Source organism: Camelus bactrianus, chromosome 11 (assembly GCF_048773025.1).
Source record: "Camelus bactrianus isolate YW-2024 breed Bactrian camel chromosome 11, ASM4877302v1, whole genome shotgun sequence".
Lineage (NCBI taxonomy): Eukaryota > Metazoa > Chordata > Mammalia > Artiodactyla > Camelidae > Camelus > Camelus bactrianus.
In genome coordinates this window covers 41,105,831-41,129,913 of record NC_133549.1, presented here as the reverse complement: position 1 = coordinate 41,129,913, position 24,083 = coordinate 41,105,831, and the positions used below count along the sequence as shown (strand labels likewise).

The 24,083-nt window shown below is 48.8% G+C and overlaps 1 long non-coding RNA gene across 1 annotated transcript; it reads right to left on the bottom strand.

Annotated features, from left to right (window-relative positions):
• Window positions 1-6,950: 6,950 nt before the first annotated feature.
• LOC141579103 (uncharacterized) lies at window positions 6,951-23,980 on the bottom strand. The gene is made up of 3 exons (XR_012510161.1): window positions 23,793-23,980; window positions 23,156-23,268; window positions 6,951-20,614 (listed from the first exon to the last, which is right to left on the bottom strand). It is a non-coding gene; the product is annotated as an uncharacterized LOC141579103 (long non-coding RNA).
• Window positions 23,981-24,083: the final 103 nt, after the last annotated feature.

Here is a 24,083-nt window from a genome sequence, read left to right as displayed (position 1 = left end):
TGAGTTGGATGAGCTGTTTGCATATTCTGGAAATTAAGCCCTTGTCAGTCACATCGTTTACAAAGCCAGGTGCCTACTCTTAACCACTGTGAGATACTGCCTCTTGTGGTCTTCGTCACCATCTCAAGGTCTCAGTTAAGTCTTCTGCCTGGGATCCACCTTAGAACCAGATTCTTCCCAGAGCAAAGGTCAGGCCAGGGCTAAGGCTCATGCCCAGAAAAACTGAGGCAGAGAACAGATGGTAACCCCAGAAGAGATTCTGCTGCAACAGAAGGAGTTGGGGATCAGGATTCAAAAGCACTGAGGTTGTCTTGTTCTACCTCTTGATATCAGAGTGGACCTGTCAAGTCTTCAACCTCTCTGAGCCTCAGTTTCCTCATCTGTTACACAAGGGTAGCAACAGAGGCTACCTCTCAGAGGAACAAATGAGGAAATGTACAAGCAGGATCCTATGAACTGCAGAGAGCTGCCTGGTGGAAGTCTGGGCTGGACTTGTCTCTAAGATGACAAATTACAAGTCAAATGAGTTTGGTCAGCTTGCCACTCTCCAACTTCCATTAACCTTTTGTGATCTTTCTGCAGCTATGTCTTGAGCCATGGCCATCTCTCCTTACCTCTGTAAAGTGAGGGACCCTAGCCAGTCAGTCTGGACAGCTCCCCAGTTTTAACTTTCCAGGGGTAGAATGGAAGGCAAATCTTTGTGACATTTGTCAAAGCAGAACAGCTGTCAAAGAGGGGCCCCCCTCTTCATTCAATGGCTAAAACTCTTGGTGCCTCGTATGTGTACATCAAGTCTCACTGCTGTTCCTGTTTTTTTTTTTAATTTATTTTTTAACTGTGTTGCTGTTCCTGTTATTAATTCATTCAGTGCACCTTATTAAAATTTATTTTAAATTTCAAAAGTAAGCCGTGAATTCTTGCTGTAAGTAATATAGATGAAGTACTCTCTTCAATTCCAGAACCTTCCCCAGAGGGTCACAGCTGTGGTAGGTTTACTGAACATCCTTCCAGATCATTTCCTACGCATTTATCTACATGTGTATATTATACATAAAGAAATATACCATTTGGGGGGGAGTGTTTTTAATCTTTGTAGACAAGTATTTCTTATTTTCCTGCAATTTGCTTTTCTAGTTAAAAATATGGCTTGGAAATTTTCCTGAATCAATACATGTAGATCTACCTCATTATTTTTAACTGTGACATATTAAATATTCCATAACATGGTGGGGGGGTCACTTTATTTAGACACCTCCCACCAATGGACTGTTAGATTGCTTCTGATTTTTCACTGCTGTAAACAATACTCAGTGAACTCTCTCATATGTGGTTCTGTAGGCAGACATGACTATTCGTTGGGATAATGAGTATCTAGAAATAGAGTTCCTAAGACAAAGATGGGTGTTGTTAATTTTAGTAGAAACTGCCAATATATCCTCCAAGAAGCCTGGATCAATTCATGGTGCTGCCAATTACTGATGAGATAACCCACTTGGGTACACTCCCCAATGTTGGATACTGTCAGTCTTCTGAATTTTTGCTAATCTATTGGATCAAGCAAAAATGAATTTTATATCTGTTTTAATTTGCATTTCTATAATTAAGATTGCATTTCTCTAATGTTGAGCATGTATTCCTAAGTTTATTGGGCATTTTGTATTTCTGTTTCTGTAAATTGCCTGTTCCTATACTTTGCCCATTTTTCTACTGCATTTTAAAAAATATCCTTCCTGGTGTGTTAGAGTTATTTATTCTGGATGCTAATATTTGTTATGCTTTGTTGCTTGTCTTTCTATGGCATTTTTTGACCCTTTTATCACACAGGAGTTTTGAATTTAGATGTAGTATATTTATCAATGTTTTCTTTATGACTTTTACATTTTGTGTTTTATTTTAAATAGCCTTCTCTTCTAACATTGTCAGAGTCATTTATTTCCTCTGGACTCCACTTTGTCAGTGGTGTGATAGAAATATGGAATTCTTTTGTCAAGTCTGGAGACCTCCTCCACCATCACGGGGTTCCTGGACTATGAATCTGATTTGCTAACATTAAGGCTTGCCCAATAGTGTTTTCACAGTTTGGAAGTGAGAGACTTTGTAAGCTATAATAGCAGGTATCTGGTGTGGGGAAGGAAGAGTAGAGGTGGGAGAGACTGAGGGTGAAGATAAGTGGAGGATGCTGGCCTTGGCTCTCTCTCTTACCCCCTCAGTATGAAAATGACTCCAGGCAGGCGATCCCCAGATGATCCTGACCTGCACATCTATATGTACAGGACGTGTCGCACCACATGAATGGTCTGTTTCCTTAGCACCGCCCCCACTAAAATGTCATCCCCTGGAGGCAGGGAATCTCCATTAAAAATAATTTTTTAAATTGAAGTATAGTTGATTTACAATGTTGTGTTTGTTTCAGGTGTACAGCAAAGTGATTCGGTTATATATACATTTTTTTTCTTTTTCAGATTCTTTTTCATTATAGGTTATTACAAGACATTGAATATAGTCTGCTGTGCTATACAGTAGGTCCTTGTTTATCTATTTTATATATAGAAGTGTGTATAAGTTAATCTCAAACTCCTAATTGATCCCTTCCTCCCCACCTCTTTCCACTTTGGTAACCATAGTTTGTTTTCTATAAGGGACTTTTCATTTTTATCATCAACACAGAGCCGGCATCCTTGGGTGAATGCACAAATTACTGTTCTCATGGGCACAGGTGCCCGCATTTCTGTATGCTCAGGTTCGTGCCCTGGGGGGCGTGTCCCTGGGTGAGCACGTGGCCCCCCACATGCATGGACACACGTGGAGAGCACGCTATACCCAGTGTGTGTCCTCGCACCTCAGACCGCATGGCCTGTGAGTGCAGGCTGGTCTACCCGTGTCTGTGACTCAGGAGTACGCGGGTGCCTCCCTTCCCTCCCCCACCGATTTCTCCACCCCAACTTCTCTGGTCACAGACTTTTTTCTCTTCAAGGGTGGGAGGGTTTATTAACGGAAGCAAAGTCAGAGCATGGCAAATCTTATAGCGTTCTTTCCCCCTCCTCCTCCTGTTCTTTTTTGCCCCCTCTTCCTAGTTCACATTCTCCCTCTCCCCCCTCCAGGAGGAAGCTCATCTGAGCTCAGCCTTTGCTGACATGGCCATTTGGGCCCATTAGCTGCCTCCTAATGAGTGACTGCCTTCTCAGCCCCTTCCCCCACCCCACCTGGGAGGGAGGGATCAATTAGCTACTATACACACACATACACATGCACACATACACACACACCCCTATACATATATCCATGTCCTCATGTACGTATGTACACATTGCATATACACTCACAAACACACATGCATCCTTTCTTCTTGACTAACAATATCCTTTTCTCTACCTTGCACAGTATTCCCCAGCCCCCTAGAGAGAGATCCTGCTCAATTCAACAAGCAGAACACCCACTGCCCACCCTACTCACCCCAGCCCATTCCCAGATTGCCATGATTCCAAATTCAGTCCAACTCTGATATTTTACCAATCGGCAAGCTGAGGCTCAGAGTGGAGAAGTGACTTGTCCAAGATCTTTCAGGTGGTTAGAAGCCAAGCTGGGAAGAGACCCGTGTCCTTGGACTCCCAGTCTACTGCTATTGCTATCAACTGATAGAAGTGGGTCTCCCGCAAATGGCTGCCCTGTACCCGACAGAGCTGTGGGCCTTCAAAAGCAGTAAGTCCACATTTAGTTGTGGAGACTCGATCCTGGGGAGGCTCTGCCATGTGCAGAGGAGGAAGAGGGTAAGCTCTCGGGGCAGTCTGCCTTGTCCCATTGGGTCAGCTTGGCCCAGAAGTTGTTAAGAAATGAGTCCAGCCTCAGTTCCTCCTCACAAGCCTTGCCTTGGCTTTCTCTCCCACCAGTGAGTACTGACCTCAGGGATCCCTGATGGAAGGTCACTCTTGGTCAGAGAGGAAGGAGGCACCTTGCTGAGGATTCTGTTCCAAAGAGTGTCCCCTGAGGACCGGGGAAGGGTAGGTCCCAGCCTGGCCCTGGCCCATTCTCCAGATGCTATATAAGAATAGGAAATGTGGGGACTGGTTTGCAGGCCTGAGGCACAGTCCAGGCCACCTGGGTCTGAATGCCCAACCATTTGGGAATAAGTTTCTGAAGCTTCAGCAGCTGCGGTGTGGCTGAACCTCAGCAGTTCACATCTTTCAAATTCCCATCCCTGCAGGCTCTGTATGAAGGAGAAGTTGAGGAGGTCTGGTTGGGGGTCCTTCTGAAAGCTAACCAGGAGTGGTCATAGAAAGCTTACCCGGAGGGCAGGGGGCTTCCCGAGCCTCCCCTTGCACCCAGGAGCTAGGAATAGTACTCTCCTTGCCCCAGGTCAGCCCCTCCCGGAGGGTGGGTGGAGGGCTGGAAATCTTATGTAAAGGCCCCTCGTCTTCCTAGGAGCCCCAGACCCACCCACTCTCCACTCCTGTGTCCCTGTCTGGGAGGTACTGCAAAGACTGAGGTCCATCTGCCTGCTGCTCTTCCTAACCCTCAAGGCCTCAGTGAAGCCTGATGTGGACTCGAGAGGGGCATCGTGGGACATACCCCTTGGGTGATGTGGACCCTGCTGTAGTCTCAAGTTCCCAGGCCTGCTTCCTACCCTCCCCTCAGCAAGGCTCAGCCCAGGAATTTCTCCCAGATTGAGTTGCCAGAGAGGATGTCCTTTTGGGCCGTAGAGGTGACAGTCTACAGTGGAGGAGGCAATGGCCCGGGGGTGGGGGCCGGCAGAAGGTGTGGAAAACAGAGGCTCCAGATCAGACTTGGATTAACAACTTAACTTCCCCCAATTAATACCTGAGTGAACCTGGAGAGCTGCCCAATTTTAAGATATTTTTTCATCTGTAAAAGAGAACCAGAGCTTCTTTGCAAGGATTTTGCAACAAGGAGTAGAAGCCATGTGTAATCTCTAATACTGTCTGCTTCCGTGTGTGTTGACTATTTCTGGAAGGGTGTACAAAGAAACTGTTAACAGCAGTTACCTCTGGAAACAAGGACAGCAGGAGGAAGGAGAGGGACTTTATTTTTCACTTTATTCTCATTTGTGCTGTTTTAATTTTACTACTAAGCATATTTTACTTTTATTTAAAGAAAGGAAGGAAAGAGAAGATGAATCACTTCCAGCAAATAGTTGAGCCTCATTTGAGTCAGTAAATGGCAGCCTTGATTGCTGTCTGTTAACTAACAGGCCCTCCTTCAGTGGGCATTGTGTCTAGACGTGAAAGTGATTTGTAAATAAATTGCTGTATGAATGTTAAGTATGATTAATATCTGGGTGATGATGTATTTCTGTACTATGTATGTGAGGTGGCTTGTCCTAAGCAGGAGGAGGTATGTATGCTCAAGGGTAATTATGTAAATGCTGCAGGGCAGTGGTCTTGAAGAGCACAGCCTCAGTGGCCAGGTGGCCTGTGTTTGAAGCCTAAACCCACTATTTACTGGAGGGATGACCTTGTCCAAGTCACTTAAGCTCTCTGTACCTCAGTCTTCCTATTTTTAAAATGGGGATAATGAATGTACCTTCGCCAGAGGATTGCTGTGACATTAAAATGAGCTAAGTTATGTAAAGCTCTTAGAACAGCCCCTGGTACCTAGTAAGCATTCAACAAATGTTCTTTATTTTGTGTAGCCGTGTACACATGTTAGTGTTTCTCATCCCCTTAAAAGGAGGAACACCATGGTGGCCTGCCTTCCACCAAGGAGGGGGAGATGGCTGGATGAGTCTATCTCCCCTTTTGGTCTGTTTGTAGACACCTACCGAGGGGGTCTAGGGTGCTTGAGGAGACTGGGGTCCCTCTTTTTCTGAGACTCCAGAGCCAAGGCCCCATGCTCAAGGGGAGCCCTGGGGAGCGGAGGAGTGACTCACATCTAGCTCCCATTCCTTCCACGTTTTCACTCCTGGAGGTGAAAAGCTCCAGTTGCTCCTCTGGGTCACTCAGATAAAATGTCAGCTGAACCCGTACGGTGGACTGAGCCATTGAGGGTGGGGGTGGGGAGAAGGAGATCACCCCAGAGTTCAGAGATCAGGCTGGCAGGGAAGAGAGGCAGGAGTAATGGGGGAGGGGGCGCTGCAAGCTGAAGTCAGAGAGAAGTGTCAAAGCAGCTTCTGGCAGCAGCAGACCCAACCTTCTGAAAGTGTCAGCCCACCGCCCTCCCACCTATACCACTCCCAGCTTTACCTGTCACTCCTGATTCTGGTGCAATGGCTGTTCCCCTGAAGAGGGGCAGAGGAGGCACCTCGAGGAGATGCTGGGTGGCCAGGTGGCCAGGCGAGTTGAGCAGGTTTGGAAGAGGGTGGGAGGGGCCCTGACTTGGGGGAGGGACCTGGGCCTAGGATGGAGCGGATAAAGCCGTGTTTTTCAGGGTGCCAGGGCGGCGCCAGCCTGCGGAGGGGAATGAATGAGCCTGCCTAGAGAAAGATGGAAGAGCTGAGCCAGGCTGACCCTCCCCCTTGGAGGCACAGTCCCCTTCCCAGTGTAGACCCTATGTCCTGGAGACCTGCAAAAATCTGAGGTTCTAACCCCCAGTCTGGGACGTGTGTGATAGGCAAATGTTTGTAGGGATCACAGGGCAAAGTATTTGGAATGAGATATACTTACTCTGCCTCCTCCAGGGGGCATGAGCAATTGTGACCCTGAAATCACACACCAGGGCTCATGTGCATATCTGATCACACGAGCACAGCATATGCACAGCCACACACAGAGTCACGTGCACAGTTACCCAGATCATCAGAGGGACAGCGTGGGAATCCAGAATGCCTACTCCCACTTTAAGATGAAGAAACCACATCCTGGGAGCTTCAATAGTGTGGCTAAGGTCCACCTTTGGGGGTTTCCAAAGAGAGACCCTCTTGAGGTTTTTCTCTCCTAAAAAGCCACCCTTAATGCCCTGCAGCACCCACTCCCTCCCATGTCCCTCTGTAGAGTGGCTGGTGTTCTAGTACTGCCCCATCGGGTGCATACCTGTCTGACCCTCTCCAGAACTTCAGCTCCTGGAGGTGGGGCCAAATCTTTCCTCATCTGAGCTCTGCCCCTAGGGGCACTGCTTTAGATGAGGTCACCTAGTTTCAAGGGGAGGCAAAGAAAGGGGAGATGGAGGTGGGGAGGAGGGCTGTGGGGCTGAGGAGAACCTTGGAGGCCAGCAGGCACGTCACTCTCAGATTCAGTGACCCTGATGCATGTGCCCCCTACACACCCAATCTCACCTTCAGCAGGCTAAGGAGTGGAAGGGAGGGAGAGAATGCAGATGGGCAAGTTGGAGGAGGTGGCAAGTGGGCATGTGTGAGGGTGTGGGGGAGTCTTCATGTTCATTTTTTGGTAGGTATATATTTTATTGAATTATAACATATCCAGACAATACATAAATTATATATGTACTTTATGGTTTATTATTTTATATGAGTATAGAGCTCAATGAATTTCCAGAAAGTAGACACACTCACGTAAGCAGTATCCTGATCAAGAAGTGGAATATTGTCAGTACCCCAAAAACTCCCTCCTGCCCCCTTCCCAGGCACAGTACCCTATTCTGACCTCTCATACCATAGATTGGTTTTACCTATCTTTATATACTTCATATAAATGGAATCACAGAGTATGCTAACTTCTGTGTCTGGCTCCTTTCTGTCACTTAACGTTACAGTTGTGAGATCTAGCCACGCTGTTGTGCTGACACAGCCTTAAATACTATTCGTACATGGAGATGCACACACACAAGAGCTCACACACAGGCAGGCTCATGTGTATATGATTCTGCCACAAGTATGTACACTTAAACTCGCACACAAGCATAAACACACACCCAAGTTCTCATGCATATCTGCGTATTCTCAATTAACTCACATATGTGACTATCAGGCACACGTTTATATGTACGTATCAGTACTCACACCCAGATCCTCATGCTTGTACACACACGGGTTCTCATACACACAAACACGTTCTCAAGACAGATGCGTTGTACATACCTTGGTTTTCACACACACATGCGCACTCTCACACCACGCACCCTCAGGCTCATGCGCAGCACCTATCCCTCAGACACACGTGATCACTCTCACATGTTGAGGCCAACCCCTGGCCTCTTTGGCTCAGGCTCTAAACAGACAGAGGAATGCGATCAAATCGACAGCTGAAAACTGTCCTGAGAGCAAAGCTGTACTTTGTTGAGAAATCTGAGCCCTTATTGGGGGGGATACAAGTGTCTGTGTGTCTGGAGGCTGTAGAGAGAAGGGAGGTGGTGGGGTGGTCTCCCAGGGCGACTGTGGCCATTGGACTGTTTCCATTATAAAAAATGATGAAAGGACCGGAGCAGTGAGAGCATGGCTATGAGTAAATAAAGCTGCCACCTTTGACCCTTGGAGGCCAGGGCTCATCCCAGAACAAATGCTTATTAGGGAGGGGGCTGCTCAGGACCAGCCCAAGTTCTCTGGCACCCCAGGCTCAAGGCCAGACTCCCATGGGGGAGGGGGAGGGGACCTGAGAAACTGTAGGATGTTAGGGGACATGAAGAGGGAGAAGGGGGAAGAGAAAAGAGTAGAGGATAAGAGAGAGAGGCTGGGGACATTCATGGGGAGGGGTGGAGACAGGGAGAAGGGCTCTGACTTCTGGCTCTCTCTCTCTCTTTCTCCCTATCTCCCAGCACCTCTCTAGGTCTCTTCTGTTGCTGGGCTCTGAAACAAGCATGTGTTTCCCCTTCTCCTGTTTAAGGCTTGCTTTGCTTGTTTTTCTAATCACCAGGAACTATAGGCAACAGGGGTTAGTAAAAATAACAAACAGAGGTAAACTACAAAGTCACCAGGAATTCCAGAACGGTTGAGAAGCGGGGGATTCTGGCTTTGATAGAAATGAGAGTGTTGCTGGGCCTGCCCCACCCCGTGGGCCTCCTGAACCCCCTCCCAGGAGGCCTGTCCAGCTCTGGATTGGGCAGGCACAGTCCCTGTCTTGGAGAAAAGCTCAACAGAGTTGTCTGTATGGATAAATAAGTGAATAAATGAATGGGTGGATGAATAAAAGAAGGTTTCTTGGTAGTTAACCTCTCGGGTCTGGGTTCAAAATTTTTCTAACACATATGTGGGGTTGGCCTCGTTGTGGAGTCAGGAAGGACCCTCAACCCTTTCCAAGCCTCCTCCTTCTCCTCTCTTGGCAGCCGACCCCCTGGGCCCGCCTCTCCCCAGGGCAGACATTCACTTCATTCTGTAGCCACCTTGGTTCCTAGAGGTTCCCCTGATCCAGTCCCCAGGATAAGAAAACGCTTTGCAATCTGGTTCCCAAAGAGCCCTGCCCTGCATGTTTCTCCATCCTGTTTGGACCCAGTAGTCACTCCTTTTGCTCATCCTAGGGGCCACTACATAGGTCCTGGGAAGTCCTACCTTGTGTAATTATAATGCGGGTAATAATAACAATGAAATATAGCAGTGAACAAAAAAGTTTTCACCAATAGATAAGGACACTTCCAGGTTTGTATGTGAGGGACATATAGGAGAAAATGACAGGAAACAGACTAGCTCCCACCCCTGCCATCTTGCCGACTTAGCAAGAGGAATAGGAGAAGACAATATAAGAAAAGCATCTCCTTTTTCCTGTAAGCCTGGAGACTTGTGGCCAGAGCTGCAGTCCTGAATTGGAAAGAGGGAGGCAGGCAAGAAACTCTGAGTAGAACAGAGGCTGGGGGCCAGTCCTTGGCTGGGGGAGCTGCCTCTGTCTAGTGAGACATGGCCTGCAGCCCAGTACCCAGAACCGTGCTCCTCTTTATCCCCTAGGCACAAAGCCCATTTTCCCCAAATCCCTGATGGAGACTTGGCTTGGTCTTTGTCCCTGGGGGGAGGGGAGGCTGAAACCCCCTGGGGTAGGAGGAATCTGAGGCAGCTGAGCCCTGTGTGTCAGCACTGGATTCTTGCTGCACCAGAGGGCCCCTCTTGGCCAAGTCTCTCTTGCCTCATCTGGCGACATGAGGGAGAGGGCCAGGTGGGCTCAGCTTTAAAACCAGCCAGAGACCTAGAAGCTGTAGGTACCATAGAAATCAAACACTGTTTTCTGCCTCTTCGTCCTTTAGAATTCCCTCAACCCCTACCTAAATCATGATCCACTTTTACTGAGAAGTTACTCTGGGCCACACACACACTATGTGGATGTACATGAATTGACTGATTTAATCCTTACAATAATTCTAAGAATAGATGCTATAATTACCCCATTTTACAGATAAGAAAATTGAGATCCAGAGAGGTTAAGTTCACCCAGTTTTTAAGTGAAACAACTGAAGTTGGAACCCAGGCAGTCTGGCCTCTGGGGAGTTGGTAAATATAACCAGTTGGTAGGACTGATCTGGGGATAGGGAAGCCCAGATTCAGGGCCAGGCTCAGTCTCCCTAGTTAGCTGTCCGGGGTCTCTACTCCCAGGGTCCCTCCATCTGACCTAGAGCAGATGTAGTTCTAGGCCTTCTACCAGCAGTGCCAGCTTCTTGTCTGTGTTGATGGAAAGGTGGGACGACTTATACCCCTTCCTTTTCCCATTTTATTGAACTCCTACCTTCTCAACAACAAAAAAATTCCACCAGTGTGAAACACCAACTACTTACATCAATCATAATGTTTCATCCCTTGATCCTTATCAAGGTTAAGATCTTTTGAGCTATAGTAAGAACATGCAATCTTTTGTGAATTTTTAAAATTTAACATTGCATTGTACCTCTATTCCCTGCATCCTCTTAGTCATCATTTAAATTATTTAATCCACCATGTGTTTAATTTTATGTGATATAAAATAACTTATTTTTCAAGTGACAAACCTTTTCCCAGCCCCATTTATTGAGTTATGTTCCCTTCTCCTTTGTTTCCTAACATCCCTATTAAATTCTTAGGTGTGATTGGGTCCTTTTCCTGGGCTTTTCTGTCCCACTGATTTAAATGTCTATTCTAATGCCTACATCACATTATTTCCATTTAGTTGCCCTATGACAAAATGCTTTCATATGTGGTCAAACTTACTCTGCTTTAGAAAATTATTTGATATATTCATCTACTTACTCTTTCATGTGAAACTTGGAATCATTTTTTTCTGAGTTCCAAGAAAATTTCTAGTGTGATTTTGATTAGTAGGGCAGCAAGTCTAAATTTCCTTAGGGATATTGATATCTTTACACTGCTTAGCATCTTAACCTAGGAATGTGACATGTCCCACTGCTTGTCTGGGTCACAGTTAGCAGTTTGAATGGCTGTGTACTATTCCTTTGTGCTGATTGATGTTCCCTAGCTGGTTTAACCATTGCCCTAGTGTTGGGTATTTGGGTTGCTTCCAAGGTTGAGCTACTATGAATAGTGCTACTGTAAACATCTTTATACAAATTGCTTTTTTATTTCCTTGGCATATATCCCAAACGGGGGATTATCTGATCAAAGCATATGAACAGTATCATGGTTTTTGTTACATAACCCAGGGAGGATGGGACCAATTTACAGCACCACCAGCAACGTACAAAGAAATATCCACTTTTCCCTTAACAAAACATTCAGCAGCTTGAATGCTTAAAAGGATAACTTGTTCCTAAGGTAAACAAACCACAGCTACTGGAGGACAAAAGAGGGAGTTTGAGAGCACAGGGTTCTGGAGACAGCTGATCCTGCGGCCAAAGAGGCAGGCTGCCCCTGGCCTGTGGCTTCCCTGCTGCCTCTGAATCCTTCTCAGACCCAGATCCTCCATCAGCATGTGAGCCTGGTTTATTTTTATTTGCTTAGCATATGTTTGTACAGCCTTTCCTATGTGTCAGGTATTATTCTAAGCACTTTACAAATATTAACTCATTTACTTCTCAGAATAAGCATATGAGATAGATCCTATTATTATTATCATGTCCATCTTACAGAGGAGGAAACTGAGTCATAGAGAAATTTGCTGCTGGTCACATAGTAGGATTTGAACTCAGGCAATCTGGCATTTCATTTTTAACCACTGTGCATGGCTCCCTTGACTGGGAACAGACACTTTAGCTTGTAGCTGCCTTTCTTTTTCTGGGTCCCGCAGGAAAGGAAGGCCCTAAATCTTCCTGTCCTGGGTTTCAGGACTTCTTACACTGACCTTCTAATTACCTCCTTCTCAGATACAGCCACCATCTGTTGGATCCTGCCATGTGCCAGCCATTGGGCTAAGCACATTTATGTCTGTTCATCTCCTTTAATCCTCACTACAATCAAATAAGGAAGGTAGCATATCTTTAACGGAGGAGGAAACTAGGGATCAGAGAGGTTAAGTCTGTTGCCTAAGACACTAGAGTGGCAGAGGGAGAATTTGAATCAATGCCTTTTGTCTTTCCATTATACTTGGCTTCTCTCTCGCCTCTGAAGCCCTACCCTTTACCCTAGTCCATTTCTTTTTGCCTTGATTGGTGTTCTTGAAATACATTGAGGTGGAAACCTACCCTTTTGGTGTAGCAGTGCTGCTCTTCCTGGCCGCAGTCAGGCCTGGCTTCGCCAGGACCCAAATAGCTACCCTCAGGCAAAGTGCCACTTTTACCTTGTGCTTTTTGAAACTGAGAGGCCCAAATAGCTTCTTCTGTTCCTGTTTCAAAGTCCACACCCCTTTGGAGCCTACCCACCAAGCTCCTACTTCCTGCCTCAGGATATTCCGCTGGTTTACAGACTGCAGATGATGGGCAGGTTCTGATCCCAATGAGCAGACCACACCCCTCCACTCAGATTTTTGCTCCTCCTACTTCTCCAGGTCCTCTGGAATGACTCAGAGCTCAAGTACCTTCCGGGGAGTGGTTTTCCCCCCCATCCTGTCATACAATTGTACAAGCCCCAAATACCCTGAGCACACATTATACCATATATATGGAATTTCCACCAAGGATAAAAGAAGGCACTTCTCTGATCTGTGGCAAACTCTGGAAGATCCTATGGCAGCGTCAACTGCAATAATTGTACTTGGCATGTGGGTTGGTTGCGTATGTGTTTGTGTGTCCTTTGGTGTGAACTGGCCAATGTGTGTGGCTGTATACTTCTCTGCGTTCATTGCTTTTCAGTGGGACATAGCAGAGATGCATACCTGCATGGGTGAACCCAGAGCTTCAATGACGGCCTGATGTGTTACACTTAGGAGTTTGTACTTGTGTTTTTGACAGTGAAGGGTCTACATGTACCCCTGAGTTTGTGTGTGTTCCTGTGCACACACGTACAAGTTGGGTAAAAGGGCTGGTAAGAGAGGTTTCCCATACCAACAACAGTAAGAAAAGACTCAGCAGGGAGTCTGGACAGAAGAGGTAGAGTGGAGAGAAAGGGAAAAGAGAAAGGAGAGTTGAGTCTAATGCTTCGTAAATAAGTGAAGGGAGGCTGTGGGAAGTCCAGAGTGCCCCAGACACATTCAGACAGGTTTGCAGAATTCAGCAGTCACCTGTGGCTAGCCCAGGGCAGGAGTGGCCGTTCAGAGATGGTGGTAACTGTGTGCTGGACTGACCAGGACAAGGGACTGGAGAATATGGTAAATCTTGGCCTCCTCCCTTCAGGCCCTGGGCCAACAGACCCTGTGGCCTCTCTGGGGTAAAGACAATTTGGCGTTGGTAGAGAGGTGGGGGGCAGAGAAGAGAGGCTCCAGGAGGCTTTAAAGAGTCCTTGCCAGTGCCCCTCATCCCTCAGCCTACTCCAAAGGCAAAGGAACCTCCTTTTTCCAGAAGCTGCTCAAAGGTTTCGCTGACTTCAGAGGGATCAAGGAGGAGGGAGAAAAGAGGGGAGTCCTCCGAGGTGGGGAAGCTTTTGCTGAGCCTTCGGGCTACGCAGCCCGTCCCAGGTTCCTCATTACTGAGGTCCTTGGGCATGAAAATGTCTTTTTATTTGAAAGCCAAGGAGAACCCAAGACTGTGTTGATGACCAGCCTGCACCAAGGCAAGGCCTGAGACAGGTAGCTGCCTCTCTTGACTTTGAAATCCTGTTGGCACTTTTCTGCTGTGCCAACGTCCTAATTTTCTAGCACTTGTCTCTACTGCCTTAGTCCTGATCTCTCAGTTAGACCCTGAAGAGGCCTCAAGAAGTGCGAAGTTAGGGAGGCAAGGAAAAGGCATCTAGTATTTCTGAGGATCTCACTTACTGGGTCTGGGAAACTGAGGAGGCCTGAACAACATTCAGTTTCACTGACTCCCAGACCCGTAGGGATGACAAACATTTTACATAAATGTCAATGCAATAAGAAAGATGATAAAGCAGAGACACACTCGATGAATTAGGAAACTTAGATTGTTTCATCTTTATATTGATTCTGACAATGGCTTGATGAACTAGAAGGCAATGTCCACTGTGCCTGCTTTATAAATAAAAAAAGCATGTGCCATTGAAGTTAATGGATCTGTTCGAATTCACATTTGTAAATGACAGGACAGCAGTGTGGACAGGACTCCAATCCATATCTCTGTGACTGCAAATTGACAACAACAACAAAAAAGGTAATTTTTAAAATGTGTGTGCTATTGGCCCCTTGAGGGCCTCGTGAATTATGCCTGGAGAATGTAAGGGGAGGCAGGACTTTGAGCTGGGTTTTGAAGGAGTAGGAGTTTCCTTTCCATTTACTTACTTACTTATTTATTTATTTATTTATTTATTTATTTATTTATTTATTTATTTATTTACTTGCAGTGGGGAGATAGGTGTTGTCAGAGCACTGTACCCAAGGGTTGAGTGCAAATGGGAAGATGTGAGAGTATTTATAAAATATCTTAATATTTATTAAAGTTGCTAATGGTAGCCAGCAACTGGGGGAGGGTACTACAGATGAAGCAGAAAGTAAGTTAAGGGCCTTGAATGGCAGGATGAGGGGTTTTGATTTTTCCAAAGACAATTGTAAGAGGTTTCTAAGCCAGGGAAGAACATGCCCTGGACACTCTTAGGGGATGAGATTTGGGCCCCTCCAACGGTGTTGATTCAAAAGAGAGGAATGGGACACCATTTGAACCAAGCTGTTGCTGAAAAAGAAGTGGAAGAAATGGTATCAGATGAGGCTCCTGGCTTGGAGGTGGATGCGAGGCTGCCTCCAGAGGAGAGCTCCAAGCCAAGAGGTCTGGAGAGGAGGGTGGCCCTGGTAGCCTGGGGGCAGAGCACAGGCTAGAGGAGGCCCAGAACATAGGGTGGCTGTGCTGTGGCCATCCTTACTGAGTGCAGCCCACAGCCGCTGCATTCCGAGCCTCGAGCCTCATTGAGAGGTTATTAATAGGGAGTTTGTCTGGTGTCAGAGCGCAGACATAAACTGCATTAGCATTACCCCATAATCTTATTTAGTAAATGCTCATGCCGCTCAGTCTCCTGTAATTGCATTGGGAAGATGCAGTATTTATGAAAGGGGAGAGGGGGATGTCACTGCTCATCTTGGTGCTGCAGTAAAAGTCCCGGAAAATATGGTGCAGGCCATGGAGGCCTGGCCCCAGGCCTGAGAGTGGGCAGCATTCATGCCTAGGTTCCTCAAGATGGCCCACCAGTCCTGCCCCCAGATCCTCCACCCCCACCATCTCTCCGTAGCCTCAGGCAGCAGGGCAGGGGGCTGTTGGGGATGTGAGCAGAAGCAGCAGCCACTGCTCCACTTGGTGATCCTCCAGAAGGTCCTGGGCCCTGTCAGATGCACTGAGTCCTTCTGGTGGGCACAAGGCTCCCAGATTTGGCTCACTCCCACCCCTAGTTGGATATCTGGGGACCTTATCTTCACTGCGTAACCTGGGTGGTTTGTGGAAGCTCAGCAGGCAGTGGAGGGCAGTTGCAGGTGGGAGGCTGGGGGTCAGGGTTCCTGGTTGGGGCAGAGTCTCAGTAGCAGCCTTGGGTTCCCAGGGTGGTGGCTTTCTTTTGCTCTCCTAGGATCCCCATGGCTCAGTCCCTAGGACACTCCCACACACATTTGGGGCCAGTCCCAGCTCTCTTGTCTGGGTGGAGGAGTCAAGGGTGCAAATTTGCCCTAAGGGATTCGGAAGCATGGCCATCTGCCCCACCCCTCAATACCCACCCGGTCTTCACAGCTCTTGGGTGGAGCTCACTAGACAAGGAAGTCTCCTTGGTGTTGGAGCACCTGTGTGTGTGAGTCGGTGCTGAGCGGTGAGCTGGAACTCTGGTCTGCCCTCAGGCATTTGCAGTTTAGGGACAGGACAGACACACAGACATGCTTATGACCTGGGCTGCCCCAGGAGTCCCCTGCCATCTAGGACAGAGGAGTTATTTCCCAGCTACATGTGTAGGAGCTTCCTACAGTGAGGGCACTGTGAATCGGACCTCAGAAGTCTGCATGTGAGCACAGGATCAGGCGAGATGCAGAGGATGTCAGGGTAGAAGAGCTGAACAAAAAGATGCCTGTGCCAGAAAGACAGGGCATGGGGACGGGAGAAAGGTGTGGGTTCAGGAACCACACTATCAATTGCTGGTGGTGGGGATTCAGGTGGCATCTCATATTCAGTGAGGCCGCTGTACAAATCTAGGATGAGAGGAAGGCAGGTACCCAGGCAGGCACTTCCAGCTGCCTGGCCTTGGGGTTGGTGTGGCCCCCAAAAGCAGGAGCTGGGTGTACTTACACACCCCATTAACACATCACTCACACACAGCCCCACATTCAGCACTTAAACCACATTCACACAAGCATCGCCGGCATCCCAGTCACTGCAGAGCAGCTTACCGCCCTCCTTGCACACGCGGGCAGTGGGCTGCAGTCCTCCACCCACTCACCTCACGCTCACACAGACTATAAACACGGTGCCTGCGCACACCTCCCTTACTAAGGCATCCAACTGGTCTCATTTCCAGCGGCAGGTTGTCTTCCCTCCCCCTCCTGCCCTCACTTTGGGCGGGAAGGGGCACCAGAACGGAAGGCAGCTGAGAACCGGGGAGAAGGCTGGGCGGAGGAGGGCCGCGGCCCCTCCCTTTGTCAGCCCCCTCGCCGCTATCCCATTAATCACAGCGTCGCACTCCATTTGGGGATCCCCGGCGCCCAGTGCCACACGTAGCCCGCGGGACAAAGGGATTATTTCCGGGGGGAGAGGCCGCCTCCGGCAGAGGCTCAGACGGCGGTGTCTCCTTTCCGCAATCCGTCCCTCGGCACCCAACGAGCGCCTGCGGCGGCCGGGGCGGGTGCAGAGCGGACACGGGTGGCGCGCGGGTGGCAGGGTCTGGCCCGCCTAATTCAATTAGCTGGGTCGCCCGCCGCCTTCCCTCAACTCTGGGCCCGCTGGGGCTCAGCTTCGGGCAGCTGCTCTTCGTGCGCGGAGTCCATGCATATGGATACAGTCCCTCCCCCTTCGACCCCGCCCCCCACTTCTGGCACCTGCGGCTCTGAACCCGCCCCTCTCTGAGACAAGGCGACCTTGGCCTCCCCGAAAAAGTTGGGGAAACAGTGTTGCTGCTTGCGGGCCCAGTGTGGCCCTCAGAGGGTGTGCGTGAAGGGAGGAAGGTGGATTTTATCTGAGCAGGAGGGTCTGCGTGGAAGCGAGTGTACCTGTAGGTTTGTGGCCTCTGGGCATACCTGAGTCCGTGTAACCTGTAGGGTTGTGTGTGTGTGAAAGGAGAGGTTTGGTTTTGTTTTAAATCTGTGCAGAGTGTGTGTGGGTGTGGTTGAGTGTGTCTGTGGGCACCTGTGTATGGATGCGGGAAGGAGGTTTTGTGATCATCTGTGGGGACTGCACACAAGAGTGTCTGCGTTTTTGTATGCAAGGGTGTGAGCCTGGATGCCAGAGGGTGTTGTATCTGCGCCAAGGCTTTATCCTGAAAGCCTCAGGTGCTCGGTGTCTGTACTGACCATTGGTATACATGCGGGGATCTGTGTGCAGTCAGGACAGTGTGGAACACATTAACCCCCTCCTCCGACCAGGCAGCAGCTGGGTCTCACCGAATTCATGCTCCCCCTCACCCCACCCCGTGTTTTTCTGATGGAGGAGGAGCTTGGCAAGTTAATTCCAAACCCGAACTCCAGCTCAACTGATTTGTTCGAAGGACACTTCCCGAACCCACCAGGCTGGCGCGGAGGTTGAGGCTGCGGCGGCCAGACCCTCTCATTGGCGGCGGGGTCCCAGCCGGCCAGGTTTTCCTTTGCCAGAACAGCGCAGTCGCGCCTCGGCGGACGCCCGCAGCTTCCGACGTTCCCTAAGCGTCCCCAAAATGACCAGACCTGTCCGTGCCAAGGCAGCCCTAGAGGCGATGGCGAGACCTTTGACTCGGCCGGCCTTCCCCGCCGAAGCCCAGGATTAGACCCCTGGCAGTCAGCATTTCCGTGCCTTGAAGGTCTCCATCAGCCCTTCCTCTGAGGCCAAATCTCTGCTCTCGGGAGGGGCGACGAATTGAGGCGAGAAGTCTGGGTAGATCTGGCCACTGCAGGTTCCTGGCCCAGAAGGAAAACTGGCCTCATTCTCGGCTTTCCTGCTGGGGTTGGGGGTGGGGCGTGGAGTGGGAGAGCCCGCACACCTGCGCCGTTCACCAAGGGAGCTTGCCAGCCCCGGACTTCAGGGAGTAGGGTCTTAGAAAGCGGCGGTGGTCCTCGGAGGCCTGGTCTGCAGAGGACTAGTGCTCTCTCTGCTCCCTCTCCCTCCACCGCACCTCGGCTGAGGGCCTGGCTTCAGGGGTGCCCTCTGCCTCAAGAAATTCCTCAGACCCAGCACGGACCCACCTGGCCCCTGACTAGGGCCAAGGGTAGAGGCTAAGGGTGGGGGAGGCTGGGGTGTGCCTGTGGCCTGGGTTCTAGGCCCAGGTGCTCTACTGAGGCCCACTGGTGAAAAGCCCTCCTGGCTGTGCCTATGGAGCCCTCCTGTCAGGGGATGGCAGGAACATAAAGATCTGTCCTGCCCTGAACTTTCTCTCAGTCTACCCCCTGCCCCAACCTTTCCTCTGTTCTGGCATCCTGAGAAGAGACCTGGCTTAGAAGACACATCCAGTGCAGGGAGCCAGTGCTGGATGTTGGGACCTGGGGGTCTCTGGGCCTCCTATGGGAAGGGAGAGAGCTGAGACCCTAGCTCAAAGTCCAGAGTTGATGGGGCCAACTGCTTCCTTTCAGAAGCTGAGAGGGGAGGCTCTGAACATAAGGACCCCATTGTTCATGCAGGCTTTGGGTTGGAGGGGTGGGAGGAGGAGAAAGATGCTGGCCCCTAAACCAGGTGACAGCTGAGATGTGTCTTATTTACATCAAGGAAGGTCTTTCCCCTATCCCTCTGTCTTCAACCCATTTAGGGTCCCTCCACTGATGGAGAAATGTGTGCCTGTCCTTCCATGTTGGAGAGGTCCTCAGGTCCTGTTCTGTGAGGATTGGGTGGGGGCACCCGGGGATAGCCCTGGACAACCCCACTGTGACCCTGAAGAATCATTGATTTGTGTGGCTGGAACCAGCCTGACCTGCTCACTCCCTCCTTCCCCATTCTAGGTTCCTAGAGACAAACACCGCCTGCACTACCCCCTCAACCCCAGGTTCCTCAGAAGTGGAGTACTCTTTGCCAGGTCTCTAAGTCCCTGAGTCACCAGCTTCACCTGTCTCTTCCTATGGAAGGCAACATTTTCTGCTCCTTTCCTGAGGGAAATGAGCAAGGCAGGAGGGACTCCTTTGGTACTGGGGATCCAGACCCCAAAGGTCTCACCATGGACTGCTTTGTGTAACATGTTCCCTTATGTATTTCTCAGCCTGTTCCATCCTTTCCCTTTGAAGTAACTCTTGGGCATACCCTGTCTCCCCCTTCCCATACCCTCACCCACAGGCTCACACATGGCTATTTCCCTGACAATTACACTGGAAAATAAGAAACCCCTCCTACAGATGCACACAAACCATCAACAGCATACATCATTATTACACTCACACTGTCACAGAGTAGCTGAAGGAAACTCTCACGCTATCATATGTGCCCATTATAGAGGAACCGTTACAGAAACACACACTCTTCTCCCGATAAACACACATACTCTCGCATTCTCACTGACATACATCTTTACACTGACAAATCCAGTTGTAAAAATGACCCAGACTTCCTTCCTCTTTTCTAACACCCTTACTGACATGTGTTTTGCTTGCAGTTATATCCCAACAGTCTAATACTGATACATAATAGACAATATATATTTGTTGGATAAATTAGCAAAATTAGTCCTCAAAGACATACCCAGTCTATCTGCACAGCTTCCCTCACTGTCATGTACTTTCACATCTGGCTTTCCCCTCGTGGATGCACAGTCCCACAAACACAGAGTAATTAAGTTATCACACACACTCCTAAGCTAAAGGACAACCCCTGGCCCAGGGGTCTCTCCCAGAGCGGGGAGGGAGCCGGGTGGGATCCAAAGGGCCTCCCCCTGTGGCTGAGCCCTCCCTTTACTCCTCCCCCTGCCCCAGCCTCAGCCCCAGCTGCTCCTCTTTAATTGGAGGTACTTCTTTATTCTGCAGGCAAGGGGAGGGGGGCTGGGATGGCGCTGGGGTTGGGGTGGTGTTACCAGGTGGCCTCAGGGCTCAAACTCACCTAGACATGTGCAAGATACCCCTGCAGGGCAAGGACCACATCTGCCAAGTCTGGTGTTGAGGAGGCAGCTTGAAATGAATGGAGTCAGAAAAGCAGCATTTGAGCCCTGTCTCTGTCCTGTTCCCAGCTTTCAGTGCCTCAGTTTCCTCATCTGTAGAATGGAGATAACAAAAGCCACACCACAGGATTATTGGAAGATGAGATGAGATAACTGCTGTGACTGAAGGTGCCTAGGACATCACTGGTGCTTTGTGGGCCCTGCTTCCCAACACCCCCCTCCCTTCTAACAGCTACTTGGCAAAGCATGGAAAAGTGCTGTGGAAACAGAAGCTGCACAGAATATAAGCTTTTTGTGAGTCTCCTCCCCCACTTCAGAAAGCTTTCCAAACTGCAGCGCTGTGCTCAGGTGTCACTACTTCCGGGAGGGGCGGGGGCCAGAGCCTGATGAATCCTCACCCTTTTGTCTCATCTTCCTTGGCAGAGAAGGGACTGAGAGGGTAACCCTGGCCCCTCAGCAACTATCCTAGTGAAAGATAAAGGTTAAAATGGACTCAGAGAACTCCAGCTGATGGGAAGGCAGCACCTCAGAACTAGATTGGGATAAAAGTTGACTCAGATAAGCAGGAGAGGTGGGTGGGAAGCACGGAAGAGATTAAGCAGGCAGGCAGGCCGCTGTGAGGGCAGGGGCAAGTTAGGATATCCCTGGGTTGTTGGGTTTTGATAAGATGAGCATCCTGAAAGTCTTATGGGGCCACTAGGCAGCATTTGCCACCCTTAGGCTGGGCCAGCAAGGGTGAGGTCTCCTCCCACATACCCTGGACAACTGGTGTAGACCTGAGGAGATGAGTGAGGCAGGTGCACAAAGGGTTGGAATAGGCTTGGTTGGAAAGCCATAGGGGCTGAGAAGGTGCACCTGGAGGGAGAAGAAAGGGGGAAGAAGAGTGTTAGGAGCCCTCAATGGGCTTCCTGCATGGGCCAGAGAGTGGCAAAGGGTAGTTGAGGGTAACTAGATAGATAGGGTTTTAATTGCAGCAGGCAGAACTGGGGTTAGACTTGAAATGTGACTTCTTGACTAAAAGGAGGGACGGCAACAGGGGCCAAGCCTCAAAGGGAACTGAAGCGCCCCTCCCCCTAGTTTTCAGCCTTATACAGAGAAAATAGTTCAGATCTAGGGGGTCCCTGAACAATCCTCTTCTGTATGTGGGACTTTGGGCAGGTTTGTTCATCTCACCAAGTCTCAGTTTTTGTTTTCTCTTTTTAAAAAATGAGATATAATTCATGTACCATATTATTCAGCCTTTTAACTCAACAATCCAGTGGGGTTTTTTTTTTTTAGTATATTCATAAAGTTGTGCAAACATCACCACTAATTCCTGAATATTTTCATCACTCCAAATAGAAACTTTGTGTGCATTTGTAGCTATTTCATACTCCTCACTACCTCCAGCTCCTAGCAACCACTTACCTACTTTTTGTCTCTATGCATTTGCCTCTTCTGGATGGTTCGTATAAATGGAATCATATGGCATGTGGCCTTTTGTGCCTGGCTTCTTTCACTTAACATGTTTTCTAGGTTCTTCCATGTTGTAGCATGACTAGGACTTCCTTTTGATTCCTTTTTATGGCTGAATAATATTCCATTGTATGAATACACCGCATTTTATTTATCCATTCATCCAATGATGGACATCTGAGTTGTTTTCACTTTTTGTCCATTACGAATAATACTGCTATAAACATTCATTCTGTCTTCTTAATTATTTAAAAATGGGGATGTTTCTGTTAACTTCACAGGGTTACTGTGCATCTTAAATGAGATCAATGTGGTGTAGTGCCTGGTACACAATAATTTCTCAGTAAAACATTTATATTTATCTCTGCTATAGTTCCCTCAAGTTAAAAGGCAGGAAAGAGACTCATTCAGGCTCAAACAACTTCCAAAGAAAGTTCTGGAACCTCCTGGGTAGAGGTATAGTGCCCCCCAACTGGGTAGGTAGAGAGGAGAGAACTGACAAGGGAGTAGAGCTCTTGCTCATGTGTCTGCTTAGTGTTTACAAACAACCACCAACTCCACATCTGGCTTTGTTTTGAGTGGGCCTTTTTCTACCTGCCTGGAGCCCAGGCAAGGTTTTCCCCACAGAGATGTGCTTCCAACCAGCAGCCAGGCTTCCAGGCCAACCCATAAAAGTAGGTCGAATCCAACTCCTCCATCTTGATCAAGTCACTTAGTCTCTCTGAAATTTGGTTTCCTTGCATCCATAAAATAGGGATAATACTCATCTTGAAGGGTTGGTGTAGAGTTTATAGTGTTTTCCATAACACTTACTACCATCTGGCTTATTATATTTACTTCTTTGTTTATTGTCAGACCCTCTCTATTGAATCTAAGCTCCATGAGGACAGGAACTTTGTTTTGTTCACTGCTGTTTTCCCAATGCCAAGAACAGTGACTGACACATAGTAGGTACTCAATAAAATATCTGTTGAATAAGGAGGTTCTTTCATTCATTATTTACCCAAGATGAATATCTTTTGTGGGTTGGGGCTGTACTCCACAGTGGGGAATATAGATGAGTAAGCCATTCCCTGCCTCCGAGGAGATCTCTTCAGGTGGAAGTAACAGACACAAAGCAAATAGATTGCAATGAGACTTGTTAAGAAGAATGTGAGCCTTCATATTCTAGCATCTTACCTGATGGAGACAGCCCCTCCCTGAAGGCCTGTTGAATCTGAAATAGATTCCAAGTGATCCAACCTGGGCCCTTCCCAGGGCTTGGCTCCTGGGAGGGAGCGGACCTTTCTCCACTAGAGAGGGAAAAGAGAGGAAGCAGAAAAAGGGAGTTTCCTTCTTCTCTCCTGGGCTCTAAGCCAGGGAGCCACAGGCAAAACTTTGAAAGGGCCTAGATTTGTCCTAGATGCATTTCCTCGATCTTGGCCCCCACCAACTTAAGCCCCTAGGCCTCCCTCCCAAGATTCCAAAGTAAGAAAATAACCCCTTCCCCTCACTACAGTCCAAAGTTTTCTTGCTTGGAATAGCCAGTCCTGGGCTACTTGCTAGGTGAAAGCAATCTGGTTGAATTCATTCATATACTGTGGGAACTGCTTCTTGAGGCTTCTGTTTATTTATAAGAAAAGGGGGTATCTTGAGGCATGGGCACCCCCTGGCAGCAGGCCCTAAGCCAATTCCCATGACTTGTCCCTGCCTTTTAGGAAGTCTTCCCTCCCTCAGTTTCTCTAAACAGGCTGAGGTGGGGTGGTTGCTGCCTTTTTCAACAACATATAGCCAGCTGTTCATAAGCCTGTGTTTTAAAGGACAAGCCTGAACTCACCTTCCTGCCTGAGAGGCCTGGGCTCCATACCCAGGGAATAGTCTTCTACTTTCTAATAAGCCGGACTTGAAGTTTAGAGTAAATCCTCTGGTTGACAGACAGATGCTTCCCAGCTGAGCCCTTGGGGAGATTTTCCAGTAGCACAGGGATACCCCTTTCTCAGAGGCCTGATGGGCTGGCCGTTTGGCCCAATTCTAAGTGAGGGGCTCCTGCCAGGCTGGGAAGAAGACTCTGACCTCCAGCCTCTTGGGTCCATCTGTCTATTGGTCTTGGGAATGGCGGCGTCCTATT